At 43.4% G+C, this 17,053-nt stretch overlaps 1 protein-coding gene across 7 annotated transcripts in view; it reads left to right on the top strand.

Annotated features, from left to right (window-relative positions):
- SH3KBP1 (SH3 domain containing kinase binding protein 1) overlaps positions 1 to 17,053 on the top strand; it is a 336,262-nt gene that overhangs the window by 22,737 nt on the left and 296,472 nt on the right. The window contains exon 1 of one of the 7 annotated variants that reach the window (XM_055565560.1): positions 12,938 to 13,051. The exons of 4 other annotated variants lie outside the window; for them this stretch is intronic. The gene's annotated coding sequence lies outside the window, so the exon portion shown is untranslated. Of the gene's footprint in view, positions 1 to 12,937; positions 13,052 to 14,066; positions 14,199 to 17,053 lie in introns of those variants that run through there. 2 more of the 7 variants (XM_055565561.1, XM_055565559.1) reach the window with 2 other exon arrangements.

Here is a 17,053-nt window from a genome sequence, read left to right on the forward strand (position 1 = left end):
CAGCCCTGCCACCGCTTCTGTGAATACTGTAAACTATATAGTGTGATCGTGTTTCCCTTTTTGATTTGGCTCTTAGAAAACTAAAAGCCAATTGGCTTGACCAAGTGGTTGGTCTCTATATGATAATCATATACCATACCTACTGATACCTTAACTTTTCCTGGCTGTTTACCTTTTAACTGTATTTTTTCTGATCCTAATTATTCAATATATTTTTATTTTACTACATGAATTCTCGAGAGCTGCTCCAACCTATGTGGAATGCATTAGGATATGATGATGGAATACCTAGGAAATCATTGAGAACTTTGAGAAAAGCTTTGGAGGCATCTTCCTCTTTAGAGACTTTTTCAAAGCAAGGTCTGAACTTATTTTCCTTTAGCTCTAAGACTATCTGATTTGTTTTTCAGGCCTTTGATTCTTTGTTTCAGATTATCTAGAAAGCATTTCCACCCCCCTCTCTTTTTTCTTTAAAGAAATTTACTACAGTTACAAAAGTAGAATTCAGGAAGTTTAGTATTGATGTGGAGAAAAGGTGTCATTTTTTTCTTTAAAATGGGAATATTTTTACTTACACTCACATTTCTTAGAATGGTGTGTGTTTATGTAGATGTTTTTATTAGAGATTTTAGCCTCCTCTTTAAATCAGTAAAGTATTATGAACATTTTGTTTCCATTCTTTAAAATAAATTGAAGCGTAATTGATTTACAATGCTGTGTTAGTTTCAGGTGTACAGTGCCGTGACTCAGCTGTGTATTACATATATGCGTGTGTGTGTGTGTGCTCAGTCATGTCCAACTCTAATGACCCTATGGACTGCAGCCTGCCAGACTCCTCTGTCCATGGAATTTTCCAGGGCAGAATTCTGGGGTGGGTTGCCATTTCCTTTTCCAGGGGGTTTTCCTGACCCAGAGATTGAACCTGCATCTCCTGAATTGGCAGCTGGATTCTTTACCACTGTGCCACCTGGGAAGCCTATATATATATATATGTGTGTGTGTGTGTGTGTGTGTGTGTATTTTTTTTTTCTTTTTCAGATTATTTTCCCTTATAGGTTATTACAAAATATCGAGGTCCTTGTTTGTAGACTTTTTTTTAATCCCAGAAATGTCTCTTAATCAAGCACCCTATTCCTGTAGAGATTCCCCTGCCTCCTCTCTGCTCCTTATCCCCCTTCTTGCTTGGCCATCTAACTGGTTTGTCTGCCACCTACAAACTCTGTCCATGGATCCCGCTCCTGCCACAGGTGTCTTCCGAGAACCTTTGTGTATGGTTGTATCTCCCCTCTGCTCCCAAATCTCTGGTCCCTCCCTGGGCTTGCGGATCCCACAGTCTATTGAGCTTGTATCAAGGCTGGAACCCGCCTTACCCCATGAGTAGCAGCATCACTTTCACTGCGGTCCCCTCCACACCCCCAGATCAGAAGGCTTTGAAGGAGGATGAAGCGAGCAGCCCATCTGATGCACCTGGAGCTCTCAAGAGGCTGTGAAAGCAGGGGAGGACGAGTTTGGAGAAGAGTCGGTTCCTGGATGAACTTTTCACTAAGCAGATGAGGGCTGCCCATGCTGAGCTGCTCTTGCCTTTGTTTGAAGTGGTGAAAGGAAGTAAGAACTGTCTTGGCGTGGAAGGTCACTACTGCCAAGAAGAGAGGTCTCAGGCTTTCTGAGACTTGTTTATCATTTCATTCTGAAAAAACATCATTACTTTTTTGCTCTATATATGGAATCTACCTTAACATAATCAAAAGCAGGGGTTTTTTTGAAGGGGGAGTGATATAGTTGATTGAGTATTTGAAATTCCTCAGAAGATGTCTCCTTTCTTTTCTTTCTTTTGGCAGTTATCGATTTAGAAGTGAGCTAGAAGCATCTGACAGGAACTGTCACTAACCCACAGTGAAGTTAATTTTATTTTGGTTACATGTAATTATTTCATGTTTGCTTCTGTGCAGAACAGTGGCAATAGATTTCATCTCCTTCCCCCTCCTCCTCCCGCCCCCGAAAGCTTTCCTTTTAGCTGTGCAAATCTTTCTCTCTCTGTGTTCCTGTGATATGATGAGGGAAACTCTGAATGCTTAAGTGGGCATCTACAGAGAACCTGCCTAAATCCTGCTGCTGCTGCTAAGTCACTTCAGTCGTGTCCGACTCTGTGCGACCCCATAGACGGCAGCCCACCAGGCTCCCCTGTCCCTGGGATTCTCCAGGCAAGAACACTGGAGTGGGTTGCCATTTCCTTCTCCAATGCATGAAAGTGAAAAGTGAAAGTGAAGTCGCTCAGTCGTGTCCGACTCTGTGCGACCCCATGGACTGCAGCCTACCAGGCTCCTCTGTCCATGGGATTTTCCAGGCAAGAGTACTGGAGTGGGGTGCCATTGCCTTCTCCACTAAATCCTGCTACTGATGTCAAATAGCTCATGCAGTGTGCCAGTCTGATTAAGTCACTGGTAGAATGAGGGTATTAAGTCATCTGTAGAAATGACTAGAAGAAAAAAAAAATCTAGCAAAAGAGCAGACTGGGAAAATTAGAAAAAATACTTTCTGGCACATAATTCAGTTAAGTTACTCCTTAGAAATTTATGTTTGGACCATCAGTGTACATGCTTAAATGCCAGAGTCCAGGTGTGATGTGTAGTCCATCGTTCAACATATACTCAAAGGCTTTTTTAGAAAATGTGTCTATTCCTTCCGTGTGTAGCACTGTGCCAGATAGGGACTAAGAGTAAATGAAAATATTTATGCTGGGTCCCTTCCTTATAGGAACTTAAATTTGATTTGAGGTGGCAGGACATACAATTTAAGAGCTAAATTAAAATAACAATCCAAGACAGGGGATGGCAAACTGACCTACAGGCCAGTCTGGCCTGCTGATTCTTCTTGTAAGTAGCTTTATTGGAGCATACCGTGCCCATTCATTTATGTGTTGTTCAAGACTGCTTTCTTGCTGTATTTCACTTGAGTAGTTGGAACAGCATATATGGCTCACAAAGCCTAAAATATTTACTATCTCACTCTTTAAGGAAAAGCTTACCAACCCCCAGTTGAAGACAATATTTCAGAAGATGTTAAAGGCAGTGTCTGATAGACGTGATTTAGGCGGTTAATGTTGCAATTAGTGAGAATATATTGGTATGTATCTCAAGATGGGGCTTGAAGTTGACCTCAGGCCATGAAGATGGAGGATGTTTTGTTTTGTGGAGAGTAAGAAACAGGGTTCATGGGTGAGACTATAGATCATGCCCTCTGGGGAAGAGTGTGTGAGTGATGGCAACCAGGACTGTCCACTTGCGCTTGGGGCTAGGGGTTGGGTATAAATGCATTTGAGCTTGTTAATGTAAAACCTGTGCTACATAGTGGTGGCCTTTGAGTTCTAGAATCAAGGATGGGAGCCTTCCCAGACATCTGCTTTCTTTCAAAGGCAACATTCACTTTCACAATTGATGTTGACTTCAGACCTATGACGTGGTTGGCTCCAAGGGTGTGTTCACATTCATGGAGGCACAGTCCCCTCATGGACTGGTAAATTCAGCTTATTTGTTTTGTGTAGTGCTAGTTCTTGGTGTATTTGGGGAAATAGCTGTCATTTCCAAGAGAGGTTTAACCTTGGGATCCTCTGAAGGCCACTAACACTAGGAGACTTGTATGGATAGACAGTCTCCCATTCCATGGTGACAGTGTTCTGGAGAGTCTTTTGAGAAGGGAATTCTGGAAAGAAATGTTGTGTAGATGAGAGATGTTGGGAGGGGAGAAGTAAGGAGGAGGAGCCCCTATCCTTGGTTACTTCCTTGTCTCTTTCCTTTCGCGCTTCGGCACTGTCTGCCATTTTGCCTGGCTCTGCAGCGCTCCTGCAATGTGTCCTCACAGGCTGTGCACTTTCAGCTTCTGGATCCCCAGCCTTGTGACATCTTCATCTTTCCACTCCCATCATCTTTCCCCCCCAGCCATCATCATCTTTCCACTCGCTGCCATGTCCCCTATTCCATGACCCCCACTCCCAGCCTGGATCCTGCCATCTTGGCTCCTGGTACACACTGAACACCCTCCCCGCCTCCCTCACACACACTTTGCCTCGATTAGTTACTGGAGGCCACTCAGCTCACCTCTGATCCCTTTTCTCCTCCTGGGGCAAGCCCTGGGATGCCCATGCCACGCTTGCCTCTGGCCCTGCCATTGGCTCTGGAGCCACCCAGTCAGTGCTTCCACTGGCCTCTCCCACTCCTTTGTTTTCTTCTGTGAATTAACACACACACACACAGTGCAAAAGAAAATCCCATGTGCATTTTGCACTGAACTCATCCTAGATTGTTTTCTCACGCTCCTCAGATTCCCTCCTCACCTGACCATCACCAACAGATGACCTTAATTCCTGTGTTTCCCACCTTTGAACAGGATATCTGACCTCTCTGGGAACCAGATTCTTCATAAATTTGATACCCCAATAGACACCTCATAGAGTGTGTGTCAGTTACTACTGCTGTGTAACAAACTATTCCAAACTTGGCACCTCCAGACAGCCATTTTATTATGCTCATGGATTTTTGTGGGTCAAGAATTGAGACAAGGCATGGTAGGGATGGCTTATCTCAGCTCCACAGAGTCTGGGGCCTCAGCTGGAAAGACTGGAACACGGGATGACAACACTGGAAAAGCTGGAATCATCTGAAGCCGCTGACAGGTCCATGTTGGCCTGGGCTCGGCTGAGTCAGCAATTCTGTGGTGAATGCCTACATGTAACATGTATGCCTAGGCTTCCTTATAACTTGACCATCTCTTTTCAAGCCAGCAAGTGGCTTGGAAATTGCATATTAGCCTTTTGTCACTCAGCCTTAGAAGTCACACAGCATCATTTTCCTGCACTCGCCTGGTCAAAGTGTTTACAAGCCTGCCCAAATTCAGAGGCCCAGCAATTGAGGTTAGATTTCCCCTGTTGTTGCCTGGGGTCACATTCTGGAAGAGCATGAGGGATGCGAAAGTTTGCTGTAGCCATCTTGGAAAGTATAATCTGCCACAGAGTGGTTGTTATAGTTAAATGATGTGATGAGGACAAAAACAACTGGCACCAAGAGATTGAGTATATTTTCATCCAGCAATTGTTTGTTCTGTTCCTACTATATGCCAGGGGTTAGGCCAGCACTGGATCTCTAGGGGCAGACACAGCCAATGTGCTCTCTGCCCTCCTGTGGCTTGCACTGCAGTAGGGGACACAGGCTGAAATCCAGTGTGATTAGATCTGTGACAGGGACTCGGGATTCCAGCCCCTTTCAGGGAGAGGGACTAGTTGAGCATCTGGATTTGTTTCATTTGACATGAGGATGAAGTGAATTTCCCCTCATGAATGCTGAGGAAGGGCAATCTGCCTGGCATTAATGATCCTGCTCACTCCTATCGTGCTAGTGGCACTTCTGTGGACCTGTAGGCTCGTAGCCCTCAAAGGTACCTCAGAAATCATCAGGCCCAGGGTCTGCCAGCACCCCCTAACCCCACTGTTCAATGTAGACTTATGTTCCGCCTTCCTAAAAGGGGTGTTGAGGAGAGTGGTGGTGTGGAGTCACCTGGGGGACCATCTTCAAACTAGACGTGCCCCCCTGCCCCCAATTCTTATGTGGCCAGGCTGGGAGGAGAGGCAGGGGGAGGCTGCATGGGTGATTCTGACCCCCGGGTGAGGATTCCATGTGGTTTTAAACCAGCACTTCTCAAATGACACTGAGTGTGTCAGTACCCTGGGAATCTCATTACACTGAAGCTTCTGGTTCAGTAGGGCTGGACAAGGCCAGACCTGGCAAGGCTGTGGGCAGTACCAGCAAGGGACAGACAGAGATGCCTATCGAGGCTTTTCCATACCAGGTGAGGGCCAGCTCACAGAGAGAGGGAAACCTCAAGGGCTAGGCAGGTGACCTACCACATTCTGCCATTTTTCAGCACACATTTCTTAAAGATGAGGACTGTATCAAAAACCGTAATCATGTTATCAGTTTTACACCTAAACAACCAAAACCACAGCCTTCTTTATACAAAACCCATCTCAAGAAACCCAAACTCAGAATGTAAATTGGTATAACCACTATTGGAAACACTGTGGAGGGGTCCTCAAAAGATTAAAAATAGAATTATCATGTAATCCAGCAGTTCCACCCCTGGATATGTATCAGAAGGAAATTAAATCATTATCTCATAGAGATATTTGCACCCCAGTATTCATTGCAGCATTATTCACAGTAGCCAAGGGAATAGCTTAGGTGTCTGTCGGCAGGTGAATGAATAAAGAAAATGTAATAGATGTGTACAGTGGAATACGATTCAGCCATGAAAGGGAAATCCCATCATTTGCTACACCATACGTAAACCTCAAGGGCATGTGCTAAATGAAATAAGTTAGACAGTTCAGTTCAGTCGCTCAGTTGTGTCTGACTCTTTGCGACCCCATGAACTGCAGCACGCCAGCCTCCCTGTCCATCACCAACTCCCGGAGTTCACTCAAACTCATGTCCACTAAGTTGGTGATGCCATCCAACCATCTCATCCTCTGTCATCCACTTCTCCTCCTGCCCTCAATCTTTCCCAGCATCAGGGTCTTTTCAAATGAGTCAGCTCTTCGCATCAGGTGGCCAAAGTATTGGAGTTTCAGCTTTAACATCAGTCCTTCCAATGAACACCCAGGACTGATCTCCTTTAGGATGGACTGGTTGGATCTCCTTGCAGTCCAAGGGACTCTCAAGAGTCTTCTCCAACACCACAGTTCAAAAGCATCAATTCTTTGGTGCTCACACAGAGAAAGATAAATACTGTATCATATCACGTTGTGGAATCTGAAAAAGCTTTAGTCAGAAAAAGGGAATAGAATGGTGGTAATCAGGGGCTGGGAATGAGGTGGAGGAAATGAGATGTTGGTCAAAGAGGACAAATTCCCTATAATAAGATAAATAAGTTCTGGAATATCTGGATGACTGTAGTTATGAATACTGAATTATGTACTTTAAAATTGCTAAGAGAGTAGGTCTTAAATGTTCTCCCCACTACCTTACCACCACAAAATGTAATTATGTGAGGAGACAAATATGTTAACTAACCTTACTGTGGGACTCATAGAAGTATATCAAATCATTACCTTAAACTTATACAGTGTTGTATGTCAGTTACGTTTCACTGAAGCTAAAAAAAGACATGACACATGACAGATAAAAATACTTATACCCTTACTCTTCATATGCATCCACATACAAAGCAACCAAAAAAAAAAAAAGATTCAAATTAAGAAAATGTTCCCAGAGGTTGCCTTGAAGCTTTTTCCGGAGGTCCATGCTTGTAGACGTGTGGTATAGAACAAGCATACATTTGATTGTGCTTGTTGCTTATTGTAGTTTTAAAGTAGCTGACAGTGTACCTTAACAAAGCAATTAGGATTAAGCATTGTATGTACACCTTCCAAGGTAAACAGTTTACATCCAAGCTGCCTTGAGATTTCTGTTATAAAGCATGTCTTACAGAGAGATAACCACCAGTTTGGTTATAAATTATTCACAGAGAATAAAGTACAGCACCAAAAAGAGAAAGTACTTTTGGTTTAATTGTTTATTTAAAAATATTTGTAGATACTTAGTGCCCTTCATGGCTTCCCAGATGGCTCAGTGGTAAATAACCCAGCTACCAATGCAGGAGACTCAGGTTTGATCCCTAGGTTGGGAAGATCTCCTAGAGGAGGAAATGGCAACCCACTCCAGTAGTCTTGCCTGGAGAATCCCATGGACAGAGGAGCCTGGCGGGCCACAGTCCATGGGTCACAAAGAGTCAGGCGCAACTGAGCACAGCACACACACAGTGCCATTGATAACAACCTTAGGTACACACACATACACTTTTAGTGACTTGCTGCCTTTGTAACGCCCATCTCCATTTTCAGGTGCCTTGCTGTGTATAACACAGTTAGCTGAATCACTTGTGAAACAACTGATTACACCAGCGTAGATTACGCCATCATTAAGACTTTTATCTTAGGTTTTTCTCTTAGGTTCAGTGTAGAATTCTGTTCTTCTCCATGCATATTTAGAGCATTTTAACAATCCGGAAGTGTTTCAGCATGTATTTCTTAAAGATAATGATTCTTTTCAAAACCATAATCATAATATCATTTTTACATCTACAATAACTAACAGTGTTTTCTTATCATCAGGCATCCAGTCCAAATGGCCAGTTATTACACATAGTTAAAATATTTCAAAAGGCATTTGTTTGAATTTGAAAGGTCTGAACTTTCTAATTGGTTGTTTGTCTCTGAGTCTCTTTTAATCTCTCTCTTTCTGTTTAGTCGCTAAGTCATGTCCAACTGTTGCGACCTCATGGACAGTAGCCTGCCAGGCTCCTTTGTCCATGGGATTCTCCAGACAAGAATACTGGACTGGGTTGCCATTTTCTTCTCCAGGCTCTCTTAATCTAGGCTCTCCCATATCTTTTTTTTCCTTTACAATTTTGTTGTTGTTGTTGAAGAATTTGCTTGTGGAGTTTCCTACAGTCTGGGTTTTGTTGACTGTACTTTCGGGAGCCATTGACCATCTTCCGGTCCTCCCTATCAACTGACAGTAAATCCAGACGCTGATTTGACTTAGGTTCGTTCCCCTCATTGGCAAGCGTGCTTCATGGGACTATGCGTACTTCCATCATGAGGCTCTCAAAGCCTGGTTGTCTCCCTTTTTGTAACATTAGCAGCCGTTAGTGAGCATTGCCCGTGTCCCTGATTACACTACATGTTGCAAAATGTCGATTGTCTAATTCTCTCATTCGTTCTTCATTTATTAGTTAGAATATGCCTGTAAAGAGAAATTTCTCATCAACAATTTAGTTATCCTGAATTCATATGGGCAAAGCAGGATATATGTTTGGTTCTTTCCCTGAATTTACCACTTTTCAGAATAGGAGTTGATTTCCTAGCTTTGATAAAAAAAAAAAAAATCACTCTGAAACATAGATGCACATAACATATATCAGTTTGAGGCATCGAACCTGTTTGATGTGTTTCAGTCCACTGCAGTTCTTACTGATAGTCATGTTGTCTCATCTGTGTCCTTTTCTCATTCAGTTCTGAATCCTTTTGGCATGACTATTAATCTCTGATGGCTTCCTTGATTTGACAAGATGTTTGTCTGATAAGATGTTTTAGGCTTGTCATCTTTCCTGCCCCAGACCTGAAATCAGCTATTTCTCCAAGGTTACCTGGCTTTTTTTTTTTTTTAAATGATATCTAATGACTAAATGTAATTATTTCTGAAAAAAAATTACACATTGGTCTACTCAAGTCATCCTAGAAGTCTGTTGATATGGGGCTGTTGATCCTTTTAGTTTTTTAATTTTTATGAACCTCATGTTTTGGTTTTGGAAAAGGTTTCCATAGTTTTAAACCTCAGTCCAGTTTATTTAGGTATTATTTTGTTTGTCCAGCTTTAATTTATAACCTTCAAAGGAAAGAGAAATGTTGGGTTTTAGCTCTACTTCCGTTTTTTGTTAATCTGTCTAGATGCATACTTACCAAGTGGTTTTCTGATACTGTGACAAAGTATAATTTAGTTGATTAAGAATATTCGCGAATTGGATACTTGACTAGCAACTTCAAGTTCAAATTGTTGCCCTGCTATTAAACATGCCAATCAAAAAGATTTGAAAACTGTTGGTAGTTACTGTTGATAGACTCAGAATTACTGTATAACATCAGGTATGAAACCATGAGATGCAACAGCCCAAGTAACCTACATGTTATGGTGTTATAAATGCTGTGGGTTTTATATCCCGTTTGGCTGTTGGGGAGTTCAAAGTAGTTATGCTTCTGACAGTTTGAAACTCGCGATTGCTTTGAAAAGCTGCTGTTGTGCTGTTATTTTCTGCTCTCAGCCCTGTGCATTTGTCTCAGATCCCATGTTCTTGGATTCTCAGCTTCTTGACAAAATCATCCTGGTAAATTTCTCCCCTCAACAACAAGCATTTCTTGAGTGCCTGGAAGGGCCAAGCAGTCAGCTCAGCGCTTGAGGCAGGAAGATACATTGGGCAGTGTGACTTTTCTTTTAGAAGTCCCACAGCTTCAGCTTTACACTTTTCTTCTGCCTTTTAGGGGCTCTTAGCAGGATTATGATACCTGGGATATAAAGGCCTGAAAAGGAGCACTAAATCTGCTGGGAAGGGAAGCAAAAAAACTGTCTGTGGTTTCCTGTCACCTCTCTACTTTCTCCCTTCCCAGACAGGGCACTTCTTGTTAACAGAGGGCCAGGCAGTGACTCAGTCCTTGTATCCACTCTCCCCACCCCCACCCTCCCGACCACACTGACCATGTGTTTCTCTGGAATCTTCTTCACTTCCCTCCTTTTGACCTTGTTCTCCACTCTTCTAAACATTCTTGCCTCTTAAAGCTGATTCAGCTTAGCTACACTGACATCAGCGGAAAGGCTTCTGCCTTTCTTCTTTCACACGTGTCCAACTTTAAAGCCAGTTTCCCATCTGCCCCATCGTGTATTCTTTTACAGTCCTTACAGAGAATCTTTCACAACAGGGTTCTATGAATTCATTTTTAATAAAAAAGTTTTAAGCAAACCTTTTAGATACCTTATCCATAATGGTGTTTCAACCATCTATGTAGTATCTGTTGAGTAAAATTGGTTCCTGAAATGACTGGGTGTTGGGGGAAAAGCAATATTTTCTAATTATTTTATTTTACAGAATCTCTAATTAAATTAATACATAGTAGAAGCAGACATCTGACCGTTTGTTCTCTTTTACATTTTGATTGGCCTCAAACTTTTGGGATTTTTTTTCACTGAGAAGCATAGGGGATCACCTTCTAATCAGGCACCTAGCTTCGAGTCTCCTTTGAGTCCGAGAACCAGGCTGTCATTATAAAGTCCAGGGAAAAATACCATCTCTACTTATCCTCAAGCCATTTTATTACTTAAAACTTTATAAATATTTATGTAGAGCAATATTCGTGTGCTTTCTCTCTTTTACTTAAAAAAAGGTTCTGTTTTAGGTGACTAAGTCATTTTGACTTAGCTGACTTTTTACTAAATTGGTGCTCTAAGATGCAGTTTATTTTCCCCTCCATAATTGTTACACAGAATCCTTTGTACAGGCTTATCTAACTCTGATCAATTGTATTTAGTCTCCTTTTTTTATTAACCTGCCAAATCATCTGCATACTCTCTCTCTGTTTCCTTTTTCCTTTAAAGAGGCTTTTTCTGTCTAAGGTATTCTTATCCCATCTGTCAAATGCATGTTCTTAAGAGAGCTGTGCATGAGGTTTGCAAGGGTTAATTTTAGTCGGGAAGTGTTTAATAACTCATTGTTCTTAGCTTCTTGGTTGAGGCCCTGGCGAGGTGAAGGCTTCCTAGTGCAGGCTGCAAGGCTTTGTGAAGCACTTCCCCATTGAGGGAACGGCCCTGTACCCCATTCTCAGCTTGAATTCAGTGCCCCTCTACTGTCAGGGGCAGTGGTCCTGTCATGGCAGGGGAGAGCATGAAGTCAAGGTTGATCCCAGTGCACTCGAGAGGCTCAGCCCAGGGCACCATTCCTGTTCTGTGACTGTCCATTCATCCTGATCTTTGACTTTTTCCAGCCTTCTGGCCTAACAACTAGGCTCCCAGTGGCAACTGCATTTCATTGTGCTGAGTGATAAGCTCTGGTTTAGGGGTGACACTTCCTCCAGACGTACTCAATCATCAACATTTGTTGAGCACATAACGTGTGCCAGAGACCAGATAAGGGGAGGGAATGGTCAGATCTGTCCTTTAAGGGCTCCCATTCCAGGGGGCAGACCGGGAAGATGGGCCCAGGAAACCCTCCCAGCATCAGGACCCATAGAACTAGTGGCTGTCGTTCATGGAGCAGCTTCTGTGTACAGGAGTTCACAGGCATCGTCCCCCTGCCTCGAAATGATCTGGTGGAGAGATCATCTCCCAATTTTAAGCACAAAGGAAATGAACTCAAGCAAGGTATCTGGCCTCAAGTCACACAGCTACTGAATGTCCAAGCTGGAATTCACCCCTGGGCATCCCAGACTCCAAATCCTGTGCTTTTTCTCCTCTTCCTCACATCCTCTGTAAAGATGCTTAGGCAGAGGTGACAAGAGCAGGGAGATGGGCTGGGAGGCTGGGGTTCCTCGGACCATCTTAGAAAGCTGCGTGACAGGTGTTCTTAAGGCTGTCTGAGGAAGCCAGTGGTGGCCCTTGGTTTATCTCTCCCACCTGGGTTTCTTCTTTCTCATCTTGTCTTTACCACTCATCTCATCTCTTTACCACTTCCCTGCTGATGCCCAGTTCTGGGAGTTGCTACTGGCTGCAATGGTTCACTGCCCGCTACCTGGGGAGAGAGTTCAAGCCCAGTGGCTCTTGGTTCACTGAGATCTGTGTTCTGAGCATCTCTTCCTTGGGGGAGCTAGTGTGCAATTTGTAAGTTTCAAGGCTTAGGCATGACCCCCTTGTTGGCCTGGTGCCCCTTAGTGGTGTGTTTGTAAAGATACCGAAGGAAAACGTGGCTGGTGTCAAGGTCAGCTTTGTTGGACTTGAAAGTCCCTGCGCTGCCTGAGGTCCTCACCTGGGAAGTGCGGGTCCCCAAACCGTCAGCCCAAATGCTGCCGGGAAAGCATGAGCTGATGAGAACCGGGCCTCATGCATACTTGTGCTGGGAAGAGTCTGTTTATTAAAAACTTGATGCTTGGACTTCCCTGGTGTTCCAGTGGTTAAGACTTCACGCCTCCACTGCAGGGGGCACAGGTTTGATCTCAGCTCAAAGACAATCCCACATGCTGCTTGGGGCAGCAAAAAAGTTTTTTAAAAAGTTGATGCTTGAGTGTACCCATTAGGGTTCTCTGGCTGAAAGCAACAGAAACCAATTCTTCTTTCACTAAAATAGGGAAGAAGATTTACTGGAAGGCCATGGGATGGTTTATAGGGTGGAAGAAAAAACTGGAGGCTCAAGTCTGGGAAAGATGGCAACCAGTCAGCCCTGGAGTCCCCGCCTCATCTAGGGGCCCTGCTGGGGGATCTGCTGCAGCCCGTTCCAGCCTTTGTCACAGCTGCTGTGAGAGGTAGTTGAGTCCTGTGCTGGCAGAGGGCAGGGCCGGCCTGTGGGCGGACGGTCCCATCTAATGGTATCTCCTCGGGGAGGGGAAAGTTCCCCAAATGGCTTCTCCTTCCTGGGTGGGCAGTGGTTTCTCCTTGGGACACACACAGGCAACCACCTTGATGAGCAAATTTCTGCCATTGTAAATTCCAAAACTCACACAGACTGTCTTTTTAAAAACTATGTTGAGGTATTAAATTCTACCCTTTTAAAGTTTACAATTCAGTGAGTTTAATACATTTATAGCATTGTGAAGCTCTCATGAGAATTTAATTTTAGAACATATCTGTCCCCCACTAAAGATGTCTCCTAGCCATTTGCAGTCAGGCCCTGTTCCCACTCCAGCCCTTAGGCAACCACTCATCTGTTTTCTGTATCTGTAGATTTGAACATAGGTTCTCATATGTTCCTGGCTGGTGAAATTTTTTCTGGGTATCCTGTTAACTGTGCTTTAGGTGAAAGAAAGAAAGAAAGAGAAAAGGCCAGTGCTGTGGAAGTGTGTACATTACTGGTCTGTTTTCCCCCTCCCTTTTTTTTTTTACTTTCGATTTTCCCTTCTCTCACCTGGAGAGTAAGGCAGGAGAGCTTAATCCTAGTCTTGATGATGCTGCCATTATTTAGCTCTGTAAGCCTTGGTCACGGAACATTCCGGGCCTCAGTTCCTCATCTGTAAAGTTAAGAAAAGGGTGTGACAAGATGATAACGCGTGTTCTTTCTATCTCTAATGACTGGCAGTTGTGATCTTTTTTGGTGAAAACTTTCTTGGTGAAAAAGTACTTCTTGATCTTTATCTGTTCTCTTCAGTCAGGGCTGGAACACAAGTTGATGCTGGGCAAGGGAGGTGGAGTCCTGAGAAGGAGCAGGGCTTTTCCCAGAGGGAGCTCGCTGTCTGATTGGCGCCAGCCGCCCTCGAATGCTGGCAGGGCGTGGTTAGCACCCACATCGAGTTCAGCGCAGAGGTAGGGAGGGGCCGGCCACAGAGCGGGGCCTCCGAAACCCCACCGCCACCGTGAGAAGTTGGTCGCTGTGAGAAGCTGCTTGGCAGCTGGCTTAGCCAACCGACAGTTAAAAACCACCCATTTCATCTTTGGGGGGAGGAGACATCCCAGCAGGTTTGAAGGCGGAGATGGGGAGGTTTTGCCTTTCGAAGCAGATCTCTTATCTCCTCTGGCTCTGCTTCTGTCTTTCTGTGCACTCAGGTTAACTGTAGATTTGGCTTTTGCAGCGATGGTAGCTTTAGCAGACGTGTGGAGGCTGGCTTTTGGCACCGCAGGCAGCTGGAGAGTGGTGTTTTCTGACAGGGAGACGTCCTTAAGTTTTATAATTTATGGTGTCTTTAAATACAGGATTTTGTTTACTGTTGGCCTAATTATACCTCTGATATATTTTATTTAGCTTAATGTTTTAATTTTGTGCTCATGCTCAGAGGTAGTTTCCCAAAGGGTACTGTTTAAAAAAAAAAAAAACTTAGGTTTTCTCCTAGTGGCAGCTTCCTGAAGACAAGGAAATGGGTTTTAGGGCCACAGATTTTCTCATGGGCTTCTGTGCATATTTTAACTGTGTTTGTGCTCTGTGAGATCTAGAGATCCTGTCTGCCGAGTATTATCCTACACTGAAATATCCTACACTAAAATAGAAATATAATACTGGCTGCGTATGTGATTTTAAATATTCCAGTGGCCACATTCAGAAAAGGGAAAGAAACAAGTGAATTTTATTTGAAAAATACTTGAAATGAAATTGAATAATTTTACCTAGCACATCTAAAATGGTATCATCTCAACATATAATCAATATAAAAATTAGTGAGATATTTTGCATTCTTTTTTTTCTAATAAGTTTTTGCCACTTGCTGTGTATTTTATGGCACATCTCAATTTGGACGAACCACATTTCAAGTATTCAATCCATGTGGCAAGTGACACTTTAGTGGACAGCAAAAGTTCTAAACCTTTCAAAGGCTTTACAAGGGACATTGAAAGAGCCCTTAAAAGGGGTAGGAGAGACATAACCACATGTTTTGTGAGCTCTTAACAAAGCCATACATAGGTTTCCTCCTGTTAGAGAAACTTGATATGTAAAAATTCTTCTTGACAGGAAAGGTAAAGCAGGAAGTGATTATTCATGTTACAAAAGAATTAACCACAGGATCCTTTAAATAGCAAGCTCCCTTCGTGCACCGAAGATCTGACTCAATTTGCAAAAATGTGATTGACACTTGGCATTTTAGTAGCATCTTTGTTGGGCAGAGAACTATCTGCCATTATAAAATGCAAATGCAAGCTGAGCCGTTGGTTTCTCACAGCTTGGTTGAGTACCTACCTACTGTATGTTATGGGTGCTCATAGGGACCACGACAGAACTAAGGGACCTCTGTACCCAGAAGGTATTTAGAGGCTTACTGGGAGGATAAGACACACATGCAGCCGCCACAGCATGGAATTGCCTCAGTGCCAGAGCCCAGGGAGGCTCGGGGGGCCCCATGAACCAGAAAGGGGGCAGCCAGAGTCCGGTTGGGCCCAGAAGGAAGGCAGAGTGCATGAGATTAAGTGTCTGGGAGTTTAAAGGAAGGGTAACTCAGGAAAGACCAGCTCAATAGGATGTTGGGAAGACTTAAAACTTACTCAGTTATGCTTTATAGTTCCCTGAGCCCCCAGTCCATCATTCTCAGCCTTATTCCTAGCAGCCGTTGGTAAAGCTGTGTTCTTTTTGGGCTCCTCATAAGAAGGAGATGGAAGGAAAACCAGGCTATGCTTCTCTCCAGTTTTCAACAGCAGGCAGCAGCTGTTTATTTCTTTGGACTCATCTTCCTGAAGCAGATCCCTTTGTCCTCTTCCAGCTTTACCTTGATAAAGCCAGTGTAGAGAAGGCAGAAAATGAGACTTGCTGTTTAAGAAAGAAGAAGCACAGTTGTGTTCTCGAAGTTGATGGGGTTCTGAGTTCCCCAAAGTACACACCAATTCAATTTAGCATCAAGATGGACCCTTGAGCAGCTTCCTTCCCCTCTACATCAGGCAGGTCCCATGTGTTGCTTCCCCCCAACTCCGCTTTGGGCGATACTCTGTCCCCATCAGAAAAGCTATGAGTGGGAACTTCCCTGGTGGTCCAGTGGTTAAGACTTTGCTTTCCACTGCAGAGGGTGAGGATTTGATCCCTGGTCAGGGAGCTAAGAACTCACATGCCTCATGGCCAACAACCCCAAAACATAAAACAGAAGCAATATTGTAATAAATTTAATAAAGACTTTAAAAATGATCTGCATCAAAAAATTAAAGGAAAAAAAACCATGAGTTTTAATCTGTAAGTACTGCAGTAGGATCAGCCTTGTGGAGCCTAGGTCAGTGTTCTAATCCTGTTCTTGTGAAAAAGAATAATACCTGTTATTTAAAAAATTACTATCTCCATATATGTATTTATTTATAGATTATGTATAAATATATTGGTGTACTTGTTGATTAAGACAACCCCAAAGGAGCTTCTAAACATTTATTATTAGGTTTAATGAACTTTTGGAAAACATAAGACTGACTATTGTATGATTTTAGACATTGGTAAAAAGTGAAGACATTTGTCTTCATGGCTCAGGTACATCATTTTAAATAACTTGCTAATCCCAATAGTTCCATATTATAATTAGGTAACTTAAACCTGTATCAAGAGTAGGAGAAAACCCGAATTACAAATTGTCATGATAACTTGGAGCATGTTGTGGTGATTGGCTGGTCCTTGTCTTCGCCTCCTAACATGGCTGACAAAGAGCTCCCACCTAGGGGCTGAAGTGTCAACACCTCCACATTTGTTTGTTGACATGGTTGTGTGTCAAATATTATCTCCATCCCCTATTTTCTTACAAACTCTTCTCAAGCCTCTCATCCATTTAGTGAGGGTGATTTTAGTTAAAAGGGGTTATAGTCATACAGAGGCTCTACCAAGAGGCCTCTCAGAACTGTGGGGTGCCCGTGAAGCT

This window comes from Bubalus kerabau, chromosome X (assembly GCF_029407905.1).
Source record: "Bubalus kerabau isolate K-KA32 ecotype Philippines breed swamp buffalo chromosome X, PCC_UOA_SB_1v2, whole genome shotgun sequence".
Classification (NCBI taxonomy): Eukaryota; Metazoa; Chordata; class Mammalia; order Artiodactyla; family Bovidae; genus Bubalus; species Bubalus kerabau.